The 21,461-nt window shown below is 31.9% G+C and overlaps 1 protein-coding gene across 1 annotated transcript in view; it reads left to right on the top strand.

The window, feature by feature from the left end:
* Positions 1-21,461, top strand: part of LOC145292193 (cilia- and flagella-associated protein 65-like) — a 2,765,874-nt gene that overhangs the window by 181,560 nt on the left and 2,562,853 nt on the right. The gene's annotated exons all lie outside the window — the stretch shown is intronic.

The following is a 21,461-nucleotide window of genomic DNA, read 5'->3' as shown; positions in this document are numbered from 1 at the left end:
TTTGACAAGCTTCTGTGACCTTTACTCCTGATCTGAAATGGAACACATACATCAAATCTGTTGTCAGGGACGCTGGGAAAATGATGGGATCCTTCTACCGCTCTAGAAGATATCTCACTACTGATGCAATTCGCTATCTGTATAAAAGCCAAGTACGTCCAAGGATGGAGTACTGCTGCCACATCTGGGCAGGAGCTGCTAAAAACAGCCTATCCTGCCTTGACAGAGTACAAAATAGACTTTGTGGTTTAGTGGGGGATGCCCTTTTCTCTTCCCTGCAACCTCTCTCCCACAGAAGAGACGTTGTGAGCCTGTCTTTGTTTTATCGTTATTTCCATGGCAGATGCTCGTCTGAGCTCCAATCCCTCATCCCCCTCACCAATCTTTCATGAGAAACATCCGTCTGGCTGAAACTACTGTCAATAATTTTCCCCACTCTTTATCTGTGCCTAAATCCAAACGTAGATTCCATGAACAAAGCTTCTTTCTTAGAACTGCATGCCAGTGGAACTCTCTGCCGCTTGCCTGTTTCTCACCTGACTACAACTTGGACGTCTTCAAGTCCAACATAAACAAACTCCTGACAAACCGCCCCCTTAAGTAAGACACTCTGTCAAAACCCCCAATACTAATGATTACTACAATACTATCTCATTGATTACTGTACACGCAATAACCCTTATCCCTGAGTGGCCTTCGGGCCTTGATAAATGGTTACCTCCATGTAAAAACTAAATAAATAAAAAAAAAAACTGTTTCTATTGATGTCTGTTCTTTTCTGTCATGTCTGTGTACATATGTGTGGAAATTTTGAATTAAATTATGTTAAATTACAACAAAATTTATTGTTTGACAAGGAGTACAATGTATAAAGTTTATTCCTTAACTCATGGATTTTCAATGAATGGCTCATCTCATTGGAGGAAATGTTATCAACATTCATGTGGGTAATTATAAATTATTGGATTTTACAACTGTTTCTGTATGCTCATTCATTCAACCATGGAGTATCCTTTTTTTGCACTAGCATTTCAAATTTAATTTTCAGTTTATGTGTTAATGAGCAAAATTTATAATTACCCACATTTATTTTGCTAATAACATTTGCTTGAATACGATAAGCCATTCATTGCAAATTCATGGATAAAGGAAAAAATTTTAATAATTATCTGTACTATTTTGTCAAACAATAAATTTTGTTGCAATTCTACATAATTCAGAATTTCCATTAATATTATTGCTCTATCTTGTATACTGAGCTTTCCTTATCTGCTAGGAGTTATCTTATAAAAATTGATACTAATATTTATTTGGACTTTAGTTTTACAATATTATACAAGCTGTAATCCTACAGCATTTCATTATTACATTTAATATATATATATATATATATATTATAAAAAATCTATATTCTTATCTGTTTGTTTGTTCACAATGATGGTATGGCATACATAATGTTATGACATCATACAGACGTCACGAATGAGGGGGAATGAAAAAATTGTTGTGCAGCCTGCTAGTATATATATATATATATATATATGTGTGTGTAACTACTTCATTTACTCCCATAAAATTAATATACGAAAATATAGATTTATGCGTAAACTTTAAGTATTTACTTTAAAAGTGCTCAATACGTAGGTAGAGCTAGTTAGTAATTTATAAAATATATATGGCGATTAAGCTACACTGAATATTCTGTGTTTCATCCACTCTAGGATTCGTCAGGCTTATGCGCATAAGCCTGACGAATCCTAGAGTGGATGAAACGCCGAATAAATTTAAATGATACATACAAGATTTTCTGAAGAAGTAAAATGGAAGTGGTCCCAAAATTGTGCATTCACGTAAGTGAGCCATTGGGCAAAATCTCTTAAAAACTGCAAATATGCATATCCTATTTTAATGAAATTTAAACCATGCGTATAAGACACTAATTCAGAATTTTCCAAAATTTCAGTCCTATTATATTAAGAAACAGTGGATGAAGTATATAAAAAGATAACATGATAGGAGGACAGATAACAAGAAACATTTGATCCCGAGCAACGTCGGGTTTCTTGCAAGTATATATTACTAAAGCTCTTTGGATTTTGTTTGTGCTATATATATAAACACACACACACACACACGCACACACACAATATTTTTGATTTTATACCTAGATACATATTTCATGCTTATGCAATCTTCAGTGTAGAAACTAATTATTGGCAGTCGAAGGATTTAAACCCAGTTACAAAATCACCATTTTACTTACAGCTTGGTATTAAACCCCTCAGCAATAATCAATTAGCATGAGAAATAATAGAATTAAACTTAATATGATGACTATTCAGTGGATACTTACACTTATCCTAATAGTGTTCTAACATGAGCCGGGAAATTACATTGTGGTAGCTTATTATTAATTCTCTTGGAATAGAATTTGTTATGCCAGCAGTTTCATGTTTCAATTGAATAACTGATTTTTTTTTTTATTATGAAACCGTTAAAATCACAAAATTTAATACGTAACTATCTCATTTAATGGAAAAATGTAGCTCTTACTTTAATAATTGAGTATTCTATTCAATTTTACTTACAAAATTCTATATGCCGCATATATATTAACAAATAATTTTCCATACAAAAATTCTATATGCCGCATATATATTAAAATAATTTTCCTTACAAAATTTCTATATGCCGCATATATATTTTAAAATAATTTTCCTAACAAAAACTATATATGCCGCATATATATTAAAATAATTTTCCATACAAAAATTCTATATGCTGCATATATATTTTAAAATAATTTTCCTTACAAACTTCTATATGCCGCATATATATTTAAAAATAATTTTCCTTACAAAAATTCTATATGCGGCATATATATTTTAAAATAATTTTCCTTAAAAAATTCTATATGCCGCATATATATTTTAAAATAATTTTCCTTACAAAAATTCTATATGCCGCATATATATTTTAAAATAATTTTCCTTACAAAAATTCTATATGCCGCATATATATTTTAAAATAATTTTCCATAAAAAAATTCTATATGCTGCATATATATTTTAAAAATATTTTTCTATACAAAAATTCTATATGCTGCATATATATTTTAAAATAATTTTCCTTACAAAAACTATATATGCCGCATATATATTAAAATAATTTTCCATACAAAAATTCTATATGCTGCATATATATTTTAAAATAATTTTCCTTACAAACTTCTATATGCTGCATGAATATTTTAAAATAATTTTCCTTACAAAAATTCTATATGCTGCATATATATTTTAAAATAATTTTCCTTACAAAACTCTGTGCCGCATATATATTTTAAAACCATTTTCCTTACAAAGAATCTATATGCCGCATATATATTTAAAAATAATTTTCCTTACAAAATTCTATATGCCGCATATATATTTTAAAATAATTTTCCTTACAAAAATTTCTATATGCCGCATATATATTTTAAAATAATTTTCCTTACAAAATTTCTATATGCCGCATATATATATTTTAAAATAATTTTCCTTACAAAATTCTATATGCCGCATATATATTTTAAAATAATTTTCCTTAAAAAAATTTCTATATGCCGCATATATATTTTAAAATAATTTTCCTTACAAAATTTCTATATGCCGCATATATATTTTAAAATAATTTTCCTTACAAAATTTCTATATGCCGCATATATATTTTAAAATAATTTTCCTTACAAAATTTCTATATGCCGCATATATATTTTAAAACCATTTTCCTTACAAAGACTCTATATGCCGCATATATATTTTAAAATAATTTTCCTTACAAAATTTCTATATGCCGCATATATATTTTAAAATAATTTTCCTTACAAAATTCTATATGCCGCATATATATTTTAAAATAATTTTCCTTACAAAATTTCTATATGCCGCATATATATTTTAAAACCATTTTCCTTACAAAGACTCTATATGCCGCATATATATTTTAAAATAATTTTCCTTACAAAATTTCTATATGCCGCATATATATTTTAAAATAATTTTCCTTACAAAATTCTATATGCCGCATATATATTTTAAAATAATTTTCCTTACAAAATTTCTATATGCCGCATATATATTTTAAAACCATTTTCCTTACAAAGACTCTATATGCCGCATATATATTTTAAAATAATTTTCCTTACAAAATTTCTATATGCCGCATATATATTTAAAAATAATTTTCCTTACAAAATTCTATATGCCGCATATATATTTTAAAATAATTTTCCTTACAAAATTCTATATGCCACATATATATTTTAAAATAATTTTCCTTACAAAATTTCTATATGCCGCATATATATTTAAAAATAATTTTCCTTACAAAATTCTATATGCCGCATATATATTTAAAAATAATTTTCCTTACAAAATTCTATATGCCACATATATATTTTAAAATAATTTTCCTTACAAAATTCTATATGCTGCATATATATTTTAAAATAATTTTTCTTACAAAATTTCTATATGCCGCATATATATTTTAAAATAATTTTCCTTACAAAAATTTCTATATGCCGCATATATATTTTAAAATAATTTTCCTTACAAAATTTCTATATGCCGCATATATATTTTAAAATAATTTTCCTTACAAAATTCTATATGCCGCATATATATTTAAAAATAATTTTCCTTACAAAATTCTATATGCCGCATATATATTTTAAAATAATTTTCCTTACAAAATTCTATATGCCTCATATATATTTTAAAATAATTTTCCTTACAAAATTCTATATGCCTCATATATATTTTAAAATAATTTTTCTTACAAAATTCTATATGCCGCATATATATTTTAAAATAATTTTCCTTACAAAATTCTATATGCTGCATATATATTTTAAAATAATTTTTCTTACAAAATTCTATATGCCACATATATATTTTAAAATAATTTTCCTTACAAAATTCTATATGCTGCATATATATTTTAAAATAATTTTTCTTACAAAATTTCTATATGCCGCATATATATTTTAAAATAATTTTCCTTACAAAAATTTCTATATGCCGCATATATATTTTAAAATAATTTTCCTTACAAAATTTCTATATGCCGCATATATATTTTAAAATAATTTTCCTTACAAAATTCTATATGCCGCATATATATTTAAAAATAATTTTCCTTACAAAACTCTATATACCACATATATATTTAAAAATAATTTTCCTTACAAAATTCTATTTGCCGCATATATATTTAAAAATAATTTTCCTTACAATATTCTATATGCCGCATATATATTTAAAAATAATTTTCCTTACAAAATTCTATATGCCGCATATATATTTTAAAATAATTTTCCTTACAAAATTCTATATGCTGCATATATATTTTAAAATAATTTTTCTTACAAAATTTCTATATGCCGCATATATATTTTAAAATAATTTTCCTTACAAAAATTTCTATATGCCGCATATATATTTTAAAATAATTTTCCTTACAAAATTTATATATGCCGCATATATATTTTAAAATAATTTTCCTTACAAAATTCTATATGCTGCATATATATTTTAAAATAATTTTCCATACAAAAACTCTATATGCCGCATATATATTTTAAAATAATTTTCCTTACAAAATTCTATATGCCGCATATATACTTAAAAATAATTTTCCTTACAAAATTCTATATGCCGCATATATATTTAAAAATAATTTTCCTTACAAAATTCTATATGCCGCATATATATTTTAAAATAATTTTCCTTACAAAATTCTATATGCCGCATATATATTTAAAAATAATTTTCCTTACAAAATTCTATATGCCGCATATATATTTTAAAATAATTTTCCTTACAAAAATTCTATATGCCGCATATATATTTAAAAATAATTTTCCTTACAAAATTCTATATGCCGCATATATATTTAAAAATAATTTTTCTTACAAAATTCTATATGCCGCATATATATTTAAAAATAATTTTCCTTACAAAATTCTATATGCCGCATATATATTTTAAAATAATTTTCCTTACAAAATTCTATATGCCGCATATATATTTAAAAATAATTTTCCTCACAAAATTCTATATGCCGCATATATATTTAAAAATAATTTTCCTTACAAAATTCTATATGCCGCATATATATTGAAATATAATTTTCCTTACAAAATTCTATATGCCGCATATATATTTTAAAATAATTTTCCTTACAAAATTCTATATACCACATATATATTTAAAAATAATTTTCCTTACAAAATTCTATTTGCCGCATATATATTTTAAAATAATTTTCCTTACAATATTCTATATGCCACATATATATTTTAAAATAATTTTCCTTACATATTTTAAAATAATTTTCCTTACAAAAAATTTCTATATGCCGCATATATATTTTAAAATAATGTTCCACGGTCAAGTGTTGCTTTTGTCTCTATAGCATTTCAATATCATTAGACCTATTGAGATTAAAAATTTCACCCGAGTGAACAACTTTCTACCATTTAGCTATAAATCCTGCTAGTAGTAAGAGAAATGTATCACATATATAAATGTTTCCATTTTTCTATTTTATTTGTGAAATTAAGTATGTGTATTAAATTATTTTTATGGGGAAGCATTTACCTAAATACCAGGTTGCATTCATTGTTTCCTTCACCAGTGTCATTCCTCCATATGAAACCATATATATTTATAATATATAGTTATCCACATGTTTTGCTATCGCTGTATTTTCAGTGTGACTAGGTTTTGTGAGGTTCAAAACCAGATCTTAGTGACTGATGTGTATGTGTATATATACCTACCCTTGAATAGACGCGTACATTATTGTTAATTATTTTTTCCGGTTACCCATCGATTCTCTGTGGAACCTTAATTCTCTTGATGCTGCTAATTGATCGTTAACTGTTTGTAAACCTCCCTCTCCTTCTTGTGCTGATTAGGAGACTGTATTTAAATAAACTTTCATAGCGTCTCTGAAACGATTGTACACTGTTCACGGTTGTTATTGTTTGTTTGAATATGTGTAAATGATCTCATAATAATTTATTAATTTCATTTACCTTGTGTGTGTATATATATATATATATATATATATATATATATATATATATATATATATATATTAACAAATGGAGTCAAAGTTGATTTTGTAGCTAGGTCTGAATCTCCTGACCAGTAAGAATTGTCACTTCTACACTGATGATTGTGAAAGCGTAAAACACTCGTGTCTGAAGGTATAAAGAAATTATCTATAATTATTAAGCCCTTTTAAGAAATATTAAAGTTGAGCACTGTCTGTGAAATATAAAATAAAAAGCAGTCCACTAGCATTCATGCAACGTTCGCGATTCTGCTTCTTTGAACCCTCTTGATTGTTTACTTGCTGCACTCACAGTTGGCGGTTATAGATTGCTAAATTCCCTTAATTTTTTTTGGCAGTTGTTAGTGGTAACATCTCAGAAAACGGAGTCAAAGGTGGCTTTAAGAGAGTTATAATAATCTGCCAACTTTAGCATAACATAATTTTCCAGCATGTTTCATTGAACACTATCATACTAGCTTTCTGCATTTGTCTGTTTGCCTCAACGTTATATATAGAATTTAATTATCTTTTCTTTCTTGTGATAATTCTTGATGTCCTTGGGGTTCAATACTGGATTGCGGTATCAAAGGTGACTTTGTGATTGGATTTGAATCCTTTGATAAATAGTAGTCATCTCTTCCTAGACTGATGATTGCGTAGACATGAAACAGAAGTGTTAGTAGGTAAAAAATGATTTAATAATTATTTATAAAAAATATATAAATGAGAGAGCAAATACAAGAAAATGTAGCTTTGACCAATAAGTACACCTCTACAATTTTCGATTGTTTTGAGATAAGTATTGGTATAAAAGTGTATGAAATTTATTCGTATAAGATGAATGAAAATGTCTGTTTTATAGATATGTGGAAGGTAACTGGTTATAAGTTGGTTTATTGGTTGCGTAACCAAACTAAACACACAATGAAATGAAACTAGCATTGATTCTTTGTAAAGTGAAGAACACACTGACTACGTGGTTCTTTAGAATATAAAATTACCATAAACTTATTCTGGAAGGAGTTAAGATTATGCAGCCAAAATGTTTGATAGCAGAGTAGAAAATTTGGCACAATGTATATAACGATATATCATAGCGTATGCATCTCCTGGAAGTGTGTTGTGCTTTGAAGATGCTAAATCAATGCGTTTTACTCTGGAGAGATTGGCACTGTTCTTGGGTACAGAGAATAACTCTATAACACTACCTTAAGGTATCATAAACCTGTGCATCTCATATAGATTTATATCACGGTTTCAGTGCAATGAATAAATACATTTTGCATGAAGGATGGCGTGGCTATTACTCTCAAAAGAATAATATTCAAATTTGAATAAAAACAAGAAAATGATAAAAAAAATAGAATGTAAATAACAATGTATGTACAGAAGAACACTGATGTCGACATAGAATTTTTTCAATGTGAGTGGAAGCTTGTTAAGAACTTTAAATTGACAAAACAAAACACCAACTAATAACTAATATATATATATATAGGGCGCATAAGATATTAAGAGACTTTAAGATGAAACTGTTAAGTCATTGAAATTTACAATTAAAAAAGACAAAAAACAAGTCAATATAATTTTAATGTACGTTTTATTCTGTATATATCCTAATTCGACTTCTATCACCAAACTCAATTCGAGTTTGAAAGTGACCGCAAGCTTTGATCAGGTGGTCTTTATTTAGGTCCTCCATTACTCAGGCTATTCTTTCTATCAGAGAGGATTTGGTGTTGTTAAGATGCTTATTAATCTTCTTTTCAATGGTGCCCTACATGTAATAATCAAAAGGATTAAGGTTTGGTGAGTTAGGAGGCCATAAGTTTGATGTGACACGACCATGAACATTCTCTGTCATCCACTCTTGGGTTTCGAGAGCTTTATGAGATGGTGCCGAATCTTGTTGGAAGACATAGGCCCTTCCATTAGCTACGTTGTCAATCCAAGGCTTAACAATGATTTGACGAGTCTCTACATGGGCATTTGCATTAAATCTGAGGCCCCGTGGAAAAAAATGAGGACGCATGATGTGCCCTTCACTGCTAACAACACCGAAAACCGTCACTGTTACTGGAAACTTCAGTGGGGTCTGCACATAGCCTCCTATCATTTCTTCGATTGACTTTTTGATTCTGGTCAAAGTTTTTTATCGGAGAAAAGCCAAAGATACTTCTGTTCTCCTAGATGCTTCAATTTGTTTAAGGGTCGTTTTGCATGCATTAAATGATTGTCTTGAGTATTTTTAACATAAATTGACCTCGCCTAAGAACGTATGATTTGTATCCGAGGTCTTGATGAACAACATTCCTCATTGTTCCTTTAGACATTTTAAGATCTTTGTCAAGATGTCACATTGTGTTCCCAGGATTTTCGTCGATCATGCCATGCAGTCTTCTGACAAAGCACGTGTTTTGAGTGACTCAGAACGTTGGCAATATGTTTTCTCTTGCTCGTGGCCAATTCATCACCATTGTTTTTATTTAGCTTGTTTCTAACTTCGCTAAGGAAAGTATATACGATTGAGGCATATATTCTACTAGCATTTCAGCCCGGCTTTGTTCAGCCCTATGTACTGTTAATAACTTGCCCTACGTGTGAATACACTTTATGTAAGATTTCAAATGTTTAAACCAAAAATTGTCTGAGTAATTTCGTAGAGACCACATAAGTAATTTTTTTTAACTTTGACCCCAATTTTGACCCCTTAACATTTATTATTTTGGTCTCAAATCAAAATAAAAAGTTGTTAAATGTTTTTGACTCCTAATGGGAGATATGACACCAATGATTTTGATGATCGTTTTTATAACCACAAGTTATAATAACCAACCAATGAAAAGCTTCCAAAGTTACTATAAAAATTGTCAAATTTTGGATTCAATCAGTTCGCTGTCATCTCCATCATGAATCTGCATTTGATTCTTCGCCACCATCTTTGTTACTAGGAATTACTTAACACTCAGGATCAGAACTGCACTGATTTTTCATCACTATCTTTGTTCAACATAATGTCTCAATACTTAACAGGTTATGCACCCAACCATCATCTTTTCTTTGACGGTTCGGAATTTAAATTCGAATTGTGGCAGGTAAAATTTCTGGGGTATCTAAGGATTCGGAAGCTACACAAAGTGATACAATCTCCAACAGAGAATCCTAACGCCCCTGAATTTCTCGAAAAGAATGTGACTGTTTTTGCAGAATTGATTCAATGCTTAGACAATAGAAGTCTGTTTCTGATTATAAGAGATGCCTTGAATGATGGACGGAAAGCATTGAACATATTAAGAGAGCATTATTTATCAAAAAGGAAACTGAAAATTATATCCCTATATACAGAACTAACGTCTCTAAAATGCAACGATGATGAAACTATTACCGACTATGTTATAAGGGCAGAAACAACCGCCAATGCCTTAAAACTCTAAGCTATCTAAATAATAAGCGATAGCCTGTTGATATCAATGACCCTCAAGGGACTTCCAGCCGATTTTAACCATTTACAACCGTTATAACGCAAAAAGACAAACCCATAAATTTCAGTGAATTTAAAGTGGCATTGCGCAGTTACGAAGAGACAAATCGTATGCTCGTGGACAATAATAATTCCAGCAATATCATGAAGTTCAAAAATGCTTCACAAAAAGCAGACACCACCAAAAAGCAGACACTCACCGCAATGTTTTCCCCAAAAGTAATTTTCCCAAGAAAAAATAAAATTATCTGCTAAAATTGTGGACGACCCAACCACAAAAGTTTCCAATATCGATATAAACACTCTAAAATGGACTCCATAAAAAACGTTGAGAACTTTGATGAAGAACATACATTTCTATTCACATGTTTGACAATACTACAAACAAAAATCTCCTTGTAGACTGTGATGCTACAGCACACGTTATCACCAAGGAATCTGATTTTATTAATTTTGATTCAAACTTTAATTCACAAAGTAATTTTCTCGAACTTGCCGATGATAGTCAAATAAATGATATAGTTTTGAAAAGGGGCGATGCTAAAATATCACTAAAAAATAATAAAAGCAAAATCTGCGACTGTATTCTAAAAAATGCTCTTTTTATACCTACAGTTTAGCAAGACATATTTTCCGTGCAGGCTGCCATTAAACAAGGCGTGAATATAAAGTTTGGCCAAAACAAGTCAAAATTGATATACCCTAATGGAACTGTATTTGACATAAAAGAAAATGGCCGACTATATTATTTAAAAAGTATGGTTCCCTCAAAAACTGCCTGTCACGACTTGGAAACCTGGCATAAAATTCTAGGACACTGCAATACAGCTGATATTAAAAAATGAGCAAATGTAATCGAAGGCATGAAAATAATACCTTCAGACGATCTCCCAAATTGTGATGCTTGTGCACAGGGGAAAATGACAAAATATATAAGCAAAACACCAGACAAAAAGTCCACGAAAATTCTCTCACTTGTGCATTGTGACTTAGCAGGTCTGATCAGCCCGATGGGAAGAAATAATCTAAGGTACGTTTTGAACTTTGTTGATGATTTTTCCGGTTTAATTATAGTTTATTTTCTAAAAAAACAATCTGACACTATCCTCATCACTAAGAAATATTTAGCTGATATTGCCCCATACGGCTCGGTAAAATGAGACTGAATTTACTAGTAAAAACTTTGAACTTCTATGAATTAACCATTGTATTAAACGAGAAATCTGCGTTGTATTCCTTGTTTTAAAATGGCATCACTGAAAGAGCATGGCTGACCCTTTTTGAGATGGCATGATGTCTACTTATCAAATCGAAATTAGCGCATAGTTTATGGACGTATGCTTTAATGGCAGCAGCATATATCAGAAATAGATCGTTCAATAGAAGATTAGGCAAAACACTGAAGTGTTTTGCAGTGTAAAGCCAAAAATGAACCGAATGCATATATTTGGTTCAGATTGCTTTTTATTTATAGAAAATACCAGTAAATTAAATATTAAAAGCGAAAAAGGTATTTTCGTAGGTTACGATAAAAATAATCCAGCATATTTAATCTACTTTCCAGACCAAAATGCCATAAAGAGTTAAATGTGTAAAATTCGATGATACATTAAATTTAAAAAATGGCGAAGCAGTCAACGAAAAACGTGATGAAATATTACCTAGAATCTTAATCGATCACAATGAAAATATTAATAATGATGAAAATTGCAGAAGAACTAGTGACATAAATATTAATCAGACACGTCGATACCCGATAAGGGAGCGAAAAAGGACGAACTTCTTAAAAATTGAAAAAATACAAGACTACACAGTGAATTACTGTTACTCATTGAAAAGCACACCGGAAAGTTATAATGAGGCAATTAATTCAGAAAATCACCAAGAATGGAAAAAAGCTATGAAATCCGAATTGAAAGCTTTATCTGAAAATAACATATACGAAATAGTGGCAAAGCCAAAAGATAAGATTATAAATTTTGTCACGCTGGTTTTTTTGGAAAAAAAAAAAACACAGCTTCTGGCAGTGAAACTTTTCAAGCAAGATTTGTTTCAAAAGGTTTTTCACAAATTTCTGGAGTGGAATATTTTGCCACATTTTCACCAACGACCAATTTAATGGCAATTAGAATTTTATTACAATTTGCCGCTCAATACAATTCAAAAATACATCAAATGGATGTAAAAAATGCTTATTTAAATGCTCTGATTCACTGTGAAATCTATATTTACCCTCCAGAGGGATTTAAAATGAAAAATAAAAATTTTGTGTGGAAATTGAATAAATCATTATACGGACTAAGACAAAGGGTTCACAATTGGAATTTCACACTCCATGATTATTTAATAGAACAAGAATTCAAGTAATGTCCTGTAGACGCATGCATGTATACTAAAAATATAGGTAATAAATTGTTGATTTTGTTTTTTTTTGTGTTGACGATATATTACTCGCCTCAAATTGTGACAACACTTTAAAAGATGTTAAAAATGAATTAAATAAAAAATTTAAAATGGCCGATCTTCGACAATCGTCATGGTTCCTCAGTATAAAACTTACCTGTGAAAATGAAACTATAACAATGAACCAATCACGGTACATTGAAAAAAATTCTGCTCAAGTTCTGAATGCAAGATTGCAAACTGCATACATCTCCCGTTGAGATGGATATAAATAAAATATAGAGATGGAAACAAAATAAATAGACAATCGATTATACAGAGAAATGATTGAAAGTCTCATCTATTTGACAAACGCCACTAAGCTATCTCCAAACTTATCACGACCAACAATTAAGAACCTTAATTGTGCAAAACAAATCCTTCATTATCTAAAAGGAACCAAGGAACAATCTTTAATATTTAAAAAGTCTTCATATCCTCTAAATTTAGAACGATTTTAAGATTCAGATTGGGGTAACTCTGAGGATAGAAAAGGTATAACCTGATACTGTTTTAGACTGTCAAAGACTGGACCTATGATCTCTTGGAAAACTAAAAAACAACAAATTGTTGCCCTTTCTACTTGTGAAGCAGAATTTGTGGCCCTTACCCATTCCGCGCAGGAGGCAAGTTTTCTGAACACCCTTCTAAAATCTATTTTAAAACCAGATCTAAGTAAAAAACCTATAGTAGTTCATTTTGACAACCAGAGTAGTATCTTATTAGCAAATAATTCTATGATTCATCAAAGATCGAAGCATATTGATATCAGATATCATTTCATAAGGGATGAAATAAGTAAAAAATCTATTACTCTTAGTTATGTAACGTCTGAGAATAATATAGCCGACATTTTCACTAAACTTATAAAAACGATAAAATTAAGACATTTTATAACCGAACTTTAATCATGAATGAATCTCTTTTCAGAAACCCAAAAAGAGAAGCATGTACAGTCGAAATCACATGCACAAAAATGATAATAATAATAAGATTGTAAATTGTCCCAGGCACGACATTAAACTGCGACCATATTTATCTTACTAACCAAATTAACCAACTAACAGAATTTTTCCAGTTTTTGTTAAAAAAAAAAAAATGTATGTGTTTGTGTGTGTGTATTTATATATATATATATATATATATTACTAGACTACCCGTGACCCGTTGAGTCAGTATGTTATGTTAGCTATGGATTAATGTACGAGCGTGACACTTGTGATGTAAAGAAAATAGTTTGTTGTGACATAACAGAAGCATTTTGGTGAAAGTATATTAAAATGAAAAAAGAATATAGATAGATTTCTGTGAGTCGTTCTGTTTATTTTTGAAAAAAAAAACTTACAGCCATTGAATTGTAAGTGGTTTGTCATACTTATAGGTAAATGTTCACTGAACAGATGCAATAATACTTACAGTTAAATTCAAATTTTGATACATCTTTTTTAAATGAGATTGTTAGTTGAAAGTACAGAATAGTTAAAAACACTCTTCCTATGCTTTTTAGATAGAAAATGAAAATGAAATGTAATTTTTTTTTCATTTATCTCAAACAAACATTCATGACCCATTGGGTCAAATATTTAATTTATATCTTAATAATAAAGTCAATAAAACTAATTAAGACAATGCGGAAATGAACGATGTAAAAAAAAAAAAAAAAAAAAAAAAGCAGAAAGTATTAACAATTGTTTATTTGGATAATTTAAACGCAAAAAAAAAAAAACAATTGGGACGATCATGACAATTTTATTTACGCCGTTATGGATTTATGTTTATGTACTCATGCGCAACCGGAAGTCGTAAACTGGATGTGTGGTTACAACATCCGTTACAAGGTCATTTGGGTTTTATAATTACATATATATATATATATATATATATATATGTATGTATGTATTTGAATAGGATTATATCTGTATTTGTATGTATGTATGTATTTGAAACATGCTTTTTTATATGTATTAAAAAAAACAAAAAACTTAATGTAATTTATAAAAAAAAATGGCTTCTTTTTGCACACATTATACCAATATATTGATAATTCTTTTTGACCAATGAGAATAAAGACAAATTCCCCAAAACAAAAAACAAACAAAAAATTATTTTATTTGTTCATTTATTTGTTTATTTTTATTTTATTTACTTATTTATTTTTTCCTTTTCTCAAGTCAAACCAAATTGAAAAGAATATTTCATATCAAAAAAGGAGGTGTGTTAAATGTTTTTGACTTCTAATAGGGGGGTATGACACCAATGATTTCGATGATCATTTTTATGACTACAAGTTATAATAACCAACCAATCAGAAGCTTCCAAAGTTACTATAAAAATTGTCAAATTTTGGATTCAATGTGACCTCATCAGTTTGCCCTGGATTTAAGAATTTAGATGATAAGTCATCTCCCTCTCAATACAGACGAATAAGTCTCCTGTGTGTCATGAGTAAGTTGCTGGAATCCATATTAAATAAAGAAATAGTCATCCACCTCAGCAGAAACAACCTTCTTAGTGACACACAATATGGTTTCCGCTCTGCAAGATCTACCACAGATGTACTGACGGTTATATCTCACAGGATTAGTGAATCTCTTGACAAAGGCTTCCTTTCTAGGGTAATTGCTCTTGACATATCAAAGGCCTTTGACAAGGTATGGCATAAGGGTCTACTTCACAAGATTTCCAGCTACGGTATAACTGGAAATGTTTTCTCAATCATTAAATCATTTCTCTCCGATAGGCTCATAAGAGTAGTGGACGATGGACAAAAATCAGAGGCCTGCAGTATTAATGCTGGAGTCCCTCAGGGGTCAATCCTGGGCCCAACTCTCTTCCTGATCTACATCAATGACCTACCTAAACACATACTTAAATCATTCGTTGACATCTATGCTGATGACACGACCATCTACGGCAACACATCAAAGGCTGTAAATGACAAAGTTCTCTCTGATTCTCTCTGCTCTGATCTCGAGGGCGTCGTTCAGTGGGGGAAGACGTGGCTTTTAAAGCATCTAAGACCAAACTCCTATCCTTACATCATTAACGCTCTGATCCCCATCTGGCATCAATTGGGATGGATGGCTCTCGTCTGGGAGAGGCCCCGTGTTTTGACAAGCTTCTGGGTTTGACCTTTACTCCTGATCTGAAATGGAACGTGTACATCAAGTCTGTTGCCAAGGTCGCTGGAAAGATGGTGGGATCCTTCTACCGCTCCAGAAGATATCTCACTACTGATGCAATTGTCTATCTATATAAAAGCCAAGTACGTCCAAGGATGGAATACTGCTGCCATATCTGGGCAGGAGCTGCTAAAAACAGCCTATCCTGCCTCGACAGAGTACAAAATAGACTTCGTGGTTTAGTGGGGGATGCCCTTTTCTCTACCCTGCAACCTCTCTCCCACAGAAGAGACGTTGTGAGCCTATCCTTGTTTTATCGTTATTTCCATGGCAGGTGCTCGTCTGAACTCCCATCTCTGGTCCCCCCTCGCCAATCTTTCACGAAAAACACCCGTCTAGCTGAATCCACTGTGAAAAATGTCCCCCACTCTTTATCTGTGCCTAAATCAAAACGTGGATTCCATGAACAAAGCTTCTTTCTTAGAACTGCACACCTGTGGAACTCTGTTCTGTCTGCCTGCTTCCCACCTGACTATAACCTGGATGTCTTTAAGTCCAACGTTAACAAATTCCTAATGAACCGCCCCCTTAAGTAAACACTTCATCAAATCATCGGCTGTTGGAAAACTGCTTCTGTGGTACCAGTATTCAAGAATTCTGGCGAAAGAACTGACCCATTAAATTATCGCCCTATTAGCCTCCTCCCACTTTTTGCCAAAATATTTGAGACCTTAATTAACCATGCTCTAGTCCATCACCTTACAGATGCTAAACTTCTGACCGACCAACAATATGGATTTAGACAAGCCCGTTCCACGGCAGACATCCTCACTGTAATCTCTGAACGCATATACCATTCACTGGACAAAGCGGGAGAGGGCAGAGCGGTAGCTCCAGATATATCTAAGGCTTTTGACAGGGTATGGCATGAGGGTCTCCTCAGGAAGATTAGATCTTACGGTATCACTGGTAGAATACTTAACATAATTAAATCCTTCTTAGATAAGAGAAAAATCCAGGTTGTCCTCGACGGTCGTACATCTAAATAATATGATATAAATGCGGGAGTGCCCCAGGGATCTATCCTTGGACCTCTGCTGTTCCTGATATTCATAAATGACCTCCCCGACAAAATTGCCTCTGAGATGGGTATATATGCTGATGACACCACACTCTATAGCAGGCACGACAGGAAAACAAATGAACATATATCTAAAGTAATGGCAGAAACACTAGAGGATGACCTCCAATCAGTAGTGGAATGGGGACAAAAATGGATGGTCACGTTCAATGCCGCCAAGACAAAACTGGTTTCATTCAATAATTACAAGAAACCTTCTCTACCACCTATAGCAATGGCCAACGACTCTTTATCTGAGACTACGTCTTTCAAGCTCCTTGGCCTAACGTTCACAGGAAACATGAGTTGGAACAATTACATCGAGGGCATTGCCAGGGCCGCTGCGAGGAAGGTGGGCTCTCTCTACCGTGCTAGAAAACTTCTAACACCTGAAAGTATCCTGTACCTCTATAAGGCCACTATTCGCCCATGTATGGAGTGTTGCTGTCATATTTGGGCTGATGCATCGGCTACTAGTCTCTCGCTCCTTGACAGGGTTCAAAAGAGAGTCGCAAATCTGATAGGCCCTAAACTGGCATCTAAGCTTCAGCCTCTGTCCCATCGTCGAAACGTTGCATCCCTCTGCCTGTCTACAAGTATTATAATGGTGAATGCGCTGAAGAACTGCAAGCACTTGTGCCCCCACGACGTGAACACCCTCGACAGACCCAACAAGCTGCAAAATCCCACCCCCACACTGTAGAGATCCCTAGATGTAAAAGATCTTTCTACTCCAGTAGTTTCTTCCCTAGAACTGCTAGACTTTGGAATTCCATTCCAGGTCACTGCTTCCCCAACTGTACTGACATGCATAAGTTCAAGTGCAACGTGAACCAACATCTCGCTGCCCTAATCCCTACATAGTACCCCAGTAGATGTTTCCCCTGATAGTAGCCCCCTACACCAAAGTGGCAATGTGCCTTGTTTGGGGTGAAAATGTAATAAAAAAAATAAAAAAAAAGTCTCCACACTAACGTAATGTACTTGCAATAACCCTTATCCCTGAGTGGCTTCCGGGCCTTGATAAGTGGTGACCACTGTGTAAAAAAAAAAAAAAAAAGTTTGCCATCGTCTCCGTCACGAACCTGCATTTGGTTGTTCACCGCCATCTTTGTTACTGGGAATTACTTAACACTTAGGATTGGAACTGCACTGATTTTTCACCGCCATCTTTGTTCAACATAATGTCTCAACACTTAACTTGGACATGGGTAAAACTTTTGTTTACTACAATAAAATTTCAAGTGTTTAAACCCAAACTTGACGGAGGAATTTGGTAGAATCTGCAAAGGTCAACTTTTTCAACTCTGACCTGTTGGCAGCCAAATTTTCGCCCCAAAACTGATTAAAATGCTTGCCACATGTCTGAATAACCGTTATCTATAAGTTTCAAATGTTTAGACTCAAAATTGGATGAATATTTTGCTAGACACCGCAAAGGTAAAATCTTTTGAACTTTGACCTCTTGGCAGCTCAAAATTTTAACCCACACCGATTAAAAAGCTTGCCCTATCTCTGAATACCCTTTATGTAAAATGTCAAATGTTTAGAAATTGGTGGAGTAATTTGATAGACTGCAGAGGTCGAATTTTTTTAAACTTTGACCTCAATTTTGACCTCTTAACACTTACTTTTTGGGGCTCAAATCAAATTGAAAAGTTTGATCCATGTCCAAATAACCTACATTTAAAATTTCAAGTGTTTAGACCCAAAATTGGCGGAGGAGTTTGGTAAAGTTCTCAAAGCTTAAATCCTGTAAATTTGACTCCTTGACAGCCAAATTTCTGACCGAAAACCGATTAAAAAGATTTTCTCAAATCACACTACCACTTAGGTCCAATTTCAAGTTTGTAGACTAAAAATTGACAGTAATTTGCTAGGTAAAAGTACAAACAAACATTTTTACTTTTATAAATAAACTAGCATGGGTGCCCGGCGTTGCCGAGGTGTTTGGAGGTGTATGTTGACCAAAAACAAAAAAAAAGTGGTAGTAGGAAGGCAGGCTCGAACCCGTACTGCAAAGGAGGAAAAGAACAGGAAAAAAACCTGACATCTTTGCTGTTACAACCACCACCAAACCGGAAGTGATATAGGTTTTAATTAAGGGTAGACAATCGAAAGGAGAGGATGACTTTCGAAAATATCGGCGAAAAAGTGACCCCACCCCTGTAGAAAAGTGCCCAGTTGAAGGTGAAGAAATTAATGTTTTTAGCCAATTTTTCAGTATTTGTCCGCTGATACTGATGTTGTGAAAATCTGTCGCCTCTGTCGAAAGTTTAAGGCAGACATGCAAACATACATACATTTATATATTGGTAACTCATATTTTCGACCCAAACCGATTAAAAAGCTTGCCCTATCTCTGAATACCCTTTATGTAAAATTTCAAATGTTTAGACCAGAAATTGTCTGAGTAATTTGGTAGAGACCGAAGCGGTCAAATTTTTTAAAACTTTGACTCCTATTATGCCCCCTTAACATTAACTGTTTTGAGCTCAAATCAAGTTATTAAGTTAGATCCATGTCCAAGGAACCTATATCTAAAATTTCAAGTATTTAGACCCAAAATTGGCGGAGGAGTTTCGTAGAGTTCTCAAAGATCAAATCGTTGAACTTTGATCGCTTAACAGCCAAATTTCTGGCCAAAAATCGATTACAAAAATTTTCCAAAATCTCAATACCCTGTATATCAAATTTCGAGCCTGTAGACTGAAAATTGACAGTTATTGTGTAGGGAAATGTACACAGACGGACAGACACTTTCACTTTTATAGATATATAGATTATATTTTGAATCGTAACAAATATTGAGTTCAATGAAAACGAATTCTTGTATTCAGAGCATGTATACCATTAGTTATCATTCCAAAAAGCAAAGGATGGAATCAAGTCACACTCATAAATGTTATCTTTTTTTTTTATTTTATTGAATTTTCCTTATAAGGAAAATTTAAACCTTTGCATGAAAAAAAGAAAAAAAAAAATTCGAGTGCATTAATTCCATCTTTTGATTTGTTTGAATGATAATTAATAGTATGTATGTATGTATGTATGTATGTATATATATGAGTGTTCCAGAAGTAATGCCTCCTATTTTTATTCCACCCGAATGGATCAGACAGGATTGCAAATTACATTGTTGTGATAACTGAACTTATGCATTTATGTCATGAAAGTTTCATCTCTCTGTTTCAGATATTGATTGTGTGATATTCTAAGAAAGCAACCTCTGTCATATGCATGCATCAGAAGAGATGCACCATTGAATTTCTCTGTGCAGAAAAAACTGAACCAATCTATATTGTTAAATCTTTATACAGCTGATGCAATTGATGTTATCAGTTAGATAGATTCGTCGATTTCAGAGTGATAACAGAGATTTGATGACAAAGCACCCTCCTGATGCCCAGGCAAAGCCACCACCACATTGCTGGCAAAATACGAGCAACATTTTTTATTCCAGATATCTTTTTTTATACGTAATCACCATTATCAATGCACTTTTTCTAAGAATTCAATGATTCATCTCTGCTTTTGACACATGACCATGACATGGGTTGCTTTCTTTGGGTCTCACATCATCAATATCTGCAACAGAGAGATGAAACTTTAAGGTCATAAATGCATAAGTTCAGTCATCATAACAATGCAATTTGCAATCCCTCTCTAATCCATTTGGACGAAATACAAAAATAGGAGGTATTACTTCTGGAACACTCCTCATATATGTGCCAATTAAACTACACAGAATCGTCCACATTTTATCCTTTATAGGTACTCGGGCTGCCATATAGATAAAAGGAATACTAGCTAAATTCTTATATTGCACACTTAGCAATACTATAAACACTTGTTGCTGGAAGATTCACAAAGACAAAAGAGGGTTCAATAAGAGGGGGACTTTAATTTAAATCATGAAATAAAAAAAGAAGGTTGTCAGTTGTTTGCCGTGTAACTATTCCACACACACACATATATATATATATATATATATATATATCATAGTAAATCTCACGTATGAGGACTCAATATGGATCAGAGCATACATGATAGTTAAAAGAAAAAAATTGAAACTAGACCCAATCTCATTGATTATCATTTTTTGTGTTGTTTTTTTCTTTTTAATGATACAAAACTCATATAGTGCTTTAAAAATGATACACGGAAAAAACCCCAGGGGCCTATAAAG

This window comes from Euprymna scolopes, chromosome 13 (assembly GCF_053919585.1).
Source record: "Euprymna scolopes isolate OS-2025 chromosome 13, ASM5391958v1, whole genome shotgun sequence".
Classification (NCBI taxonomy): Eukaryota; Metazoa; Mollusca; class Cephalopoda; order Sepiida; family Sepiolidae; genus Euprymna; species Euprymna scolopes.
Note: the sequence above shows the minus strand (reverse complement) of the source record. Positions and strands in the feature narration are given on the sequence as shown.